Raw genomic sequence first — 4,697 nt, 5'->3', positions numbered from 1 at the left:
CACAATATGCAGAAAGAGTTGTTTTACATATTGAAACCACTGAATTTATAGCAGATGATACAGAATTGACTTCATTATTCACACAGTTTCAAGAAATAATCAGGAATAGGCTTTGTCCCATATACAAACACACATCAATCCCATATGGGTCTGCCAGATCCTCTAGTATAAGGTAATGCAGAAATTGATTGATTATTGATTGAAAGTGTGTTGAAGGCCTCAGAATTTCCTAAGAAATATCATGTCTATTGCAAAGGTTTAAAGAAAGAGTTTTCTATTACATGGCAATAAGCTAAGGAGATTATAAAGAGATATTCTTATTGCTCTCTCTATAACCAAACACCACTACCTGCAGGGAGTAACCCAAAGAGTATTCAAAGGGATGAAATCTGGCAGATGGATATCTTCCCCTTTGCAGATTTTGGAAAATTAAAATATGTACACCACACTATTGACACTTATTCAGCTTTTCAATGGGCAACTGCTTTGGGCTCAGAAAATGCTGATTCAGTAATCACACATTTATTAGAAGTTATGCCCATCATGGGTATATCTGCACAAATAAAGACAGATAATGGTCCAGCATATGTCTCTAAGAAAATAAAACAGTTTTTTGCTTATAATAATAAAAGCATATTACAGGTATACCAAACAATCATACAGGTCAGGCAGTTGTAGAAAGATAAAATCAAACTATAAAGGATATGTTAAACAAACAGAAAGGTATGGAAAATACCCCCAGAAATAGATTTCATAATGCTTTGTTAACCTTAAATTTTCTTAACACTGATAAGAAAGAAACAACAGCAGCAGAGAAATGTTCTGAATTAAATCAGCTGGTGTATTTTAAGGATGTATTGACCTCATAATGGAAACCAGGAGATTTGCTACCTTGGAGAAGGTGTTTTGCTCTTGTTTCCACAGAAGAAGAAAAGATATGGATACCATAAAAATTAATAAAGATTCGGTTTGAAAAAGGGAAACCTCTTGAGAAAGAGAAATGACAGCTCATCCACAAAGGTGACAACCATACAGATGGTAAGGAAACCTCATAACGGTTGAGGCAGGGTTCTGTTAGTCAAGAGACCCTGTACATCTAGATGCCTAAAGAGGAAAAGATAATTATCCAGATAAAATCTCCAAACAAAGAGAAATATGACTTATGAGGGCAGGTCAGCTGAGGGTAAGAATCACTGAACACATACACACACACACATGCTACCTACTATAATAATAGTCATGACTCACTTAAAAATCAAAGCTGGCTTTGGAGTTAGACAATGGCTCTGTCCTTCTCTAAATCCAAACATGTTGTTAAAAGAAAAATTCAGAGCTTCTATCTTATATCAAGAGCCATCTAGTATGGGACAGAAAGAAGAAAGAATTTATAAAATAATTTTACTTATCTTTATCCTTATTTTTGTCTTTATCATACCTTTCATTGAATATGTCTATATAAATAATGTTTAAGTTTTCCACAATGAACAATAAATTTTCCGGCAGTAACCTTGGAAGTTTCTAGGAAGAAGATGGAGCCCCACAACAATGACTCCACCTGGTTGATATGACATCATGATACTGATAGCACTACTATAAGACCTGTTTTAGGTACCAGCTGCTCAAGATGATTCTAATTTAGTTAATTGAAATGGTGCAACTTTTACAGCATTCTGGCCAGAGCTCTAAATAGGATCCTCAGAAAAAACCCTACCAAATACTCAGAGACATTTTGCTATTATATCAGACAGTAATCTTGAAACTTAACCATCATTTTACTTTCACAGGATCCCATAGAAAGAACATCGCTCCCATGACAGCTAGAAGTAATTCTAGAAGATGACATCCTTTCTCCCAACAAAGTTTGTCTTTAGAGTTAGGGACATTAATTAGGGGTTGATTATAATTGGTATAGGCTTGGGAGTTGGGGTGGAAATTATGTACTCTCAGGGATCTCTTTGGAAAAATAAAAGAGGAAAATTGGATGGGATAATAGATTAGTGTGAGCTTACTCACATTAATAATAATAGTGAATACTAGTAAGCTATTATTTATAGGCAATTAACATTGGTATAGATTCTTGTATATTGATACAAATTTAAATTATATTGAATATGTTCCTATTTTTGTCTACAATATTTGCATACCTATGCAAAGTTATTTTTTATATTGTATGCATGCATGTTTCTACCTCTGCTTAAGACATTTTGTATATTGATACAATTTTACAATATATTTATCATATTGCAATATACATTTCTACTTCTGATCAAGATACTTACACATTTGTTTACATTTTTAGGTCATTGTCCTCATTTGTTGCACAGTTGTTTAAAGATTGTTTAATATTCTAATATGAAGTCTTAGTCTTTAAGTTAAGAATTATCGGTCAATTGTCATCTTTGTCATACTTATAGTTAGACTAATAAGATTCTTTAGATACATAGATATTGTATTCTGCATATATAGGTAATCTTCAACCACTTCAAAGAGCTATAGAATATGGCATTTAAATAAGTTCGGGTTCTGTTGACGTGAGACACTATTGCTCCTGGCAGCACTGATCTATTCTTGAGAGAATGTTGAGCACTGAAGACACTTCTCTTGGAACTTGTTTTTTTCTTGGCAAAACTGGCCTTGGGGAAGGAACTGGTAATGCATTGACCACTGACAAAATACAAAATGTCTGGACAAGACAAGCAGGATACATGAAGAAAGACTGTCAAATCTTAGTTTTGAAAAATTTTCCTGCCTCTGAAAATGGTCTGTCAGTTACTCTGGGCATCAGCTAAAGTTGGTTGCTCCAACAATGCAAATGAGACTTTGGGTGTTTGACAAGGTAGCCAGTTGCTCTGTCATTTCTTGCACATTTTGGAAGTTGCTTGATTGCACTTCCTGCATACTCAAGTAATATTATTTCCCTTCTCAGGTCTTTGATGGGGTTGAAGACTAGATAGTCATAGTTACTTTCCTCTCATGACTTAGCCAAGTTATTTATAATACAAGACTTAGACTCTTTAGGATAGGATAATTACTGAAACACTTACCAAGTGTTTCTTGCTTGATACTATTTATGCTAGTCTTAATTCTAATTTTTATATTTGATATTTGTCCTTATTGTATATAATTTTGTATTAGACTTAGAACTCTCTTATTTAAACAAAAGGGGGAGGTGCATAGGAAATTCTTCAGCCAGGAACCTTTAAGTTACCTGCTCACTTGGACGTTGCTTCTTATACTATATATGGTGATGTTAAGAGCGTGATCCTTCTCTTTCTTCCAGCCGCTGGATTTAGTTGCTGTTCCCCATTTGAGTGGAAGACTGTGATCCGTGAGTCTGCCCCTAAATAAATAACCCTTAATTATATTCAGTTCTGAGCTAATGTGAGATTTCTTTGTAGCATCTGTCTTCAGATTTCTAACATGGAAGCCTTTCCCTTAGAACACCAAAAATTGTCCCTGGCAAAGATTATAGTATGATTGAGAACTCTAAACTGGTCATTATCATGACTGGAGACCAGCAGCAAGTGAAAAAGGGCAAGCTTTGTGTGGTCAAACATAATGTAAAATTCTTTAAGATCATCATTCCCAGTGTTGTGTACCAAGTTGCTTGTTGTTTCAAACATATTAGATATCTTGACCTGCACAGCTTGAAATACAGCGGCTTTCCCCGAAGTCAAGTTATCAGAAGTGGTTGTGTTGTGATCTGGATTGAGCTCTGTTCAGTTATTTGATGGGAGAAAGGTTGGGAGTCCACTTGCCAAACTGTCGGGGATGGGTTCTTAGGGAGTGTGAAGACTTAAGTGTGCTCATGTGGAGGGCCATGGATGTTACTGGCATCTCCAGGAAGAATCTCACCCAGAACTAGGCACTGACAAATGAGGAGCCATGGAAAGAGGGATTGACAGTGTCTGCGGACTGGAATCATTTCCAGCAGGATTAGGAGATTTTATGAAATAAAGGATGACATCGTCCTCTGTGAGCCCTGTGTCCTGTAACAAAATGGAACCTTGGATGTTGTGGAGTGAATCTGATACCCAAAGAGGAGGCTATCTTGAAGAAGAGTGTATATGAGCTCCAGGGGTATCAGGAAGAGCTGCACTTCTAAAGCCTTCACTGTCCAACTGCAGCAGGGTTTCTATGGAGACCGCACACTGTCTCCTTTTCATCTGAGCTGTGATTAATCAGTTGTATTAAGTGGTCTGAGGAAAACCTCAGTTCCCCACAACTGTGACCTGAAGCTAGTGGAACTTATGTACTGGTAACCTAGTTAGAGTGACAGTACCCTGTCTCTGAAACATACTGTCAATTGTGTGTAGGCTCCAATTGCTCTGTGAGCCCTGTGCTGCAAACTATCACCGAATATGCCTAGAACAATAAGTTCCCGATTAGTCACAGCCCAGCTCCGGAGTATAAAGCTATTATGCATGTCTTGTGCATAACTGTTCTAAAGGATATTTGTGTACTATATGTATACTATACATTGCAATATAATGTAAACAATAAAATTTGAAAATGGATAATGCAACCAGCTACCCAAGTGTCATGTCAACGACAACACCAAATTGAGAGTAAGAGCGAGAGCGAGAGCGAGAGCGAGAGCGAGAGCGAGAGAGAGAGAGAGAGAGAGAGAGAGAACCTTGGAAAGTTAATAAAAATGTTTTTAAAATCTGCATTTGAAATATTTTTAGTATAATCAA

At 36.5% G+C, this 4,697-nt stretch overlaps 1 pseudogene; it reads left to right on the top strand.

The window, feature by feature from the left end:
• Window positions 1-3,419: 3,419 nt before the first annotated feature.
• LOC101994031 lies at window positions 3,420-3,879 on the top strand (annotated as a pseudogene).
• The last annotated feature ends 818 nt before the right edge of the window (window positions 3,880-4,697 follow it).

This window comes from Microtus ochrogaster, linkage group LG4 (genome assembly GCF_000317375.1).
Source record: "Microtus ochrogaster isolate Prairie Vole_2 linkage group LG4, MicOch1.0, whole genome shotgun sequence".
Classification (NCBI taxonomy): domain Eukaryota; kingdom Metazoa; phylum Chordata; class Mammalia; order Rodentia; family Cricetidae; genus Microtus; species Microtus ochrogaster.
The sequence above is the reverse complement of the archived record's forward strand: the minus strand, read 5'-3'. Positions and strand labels throughout refer to the sequence as shown.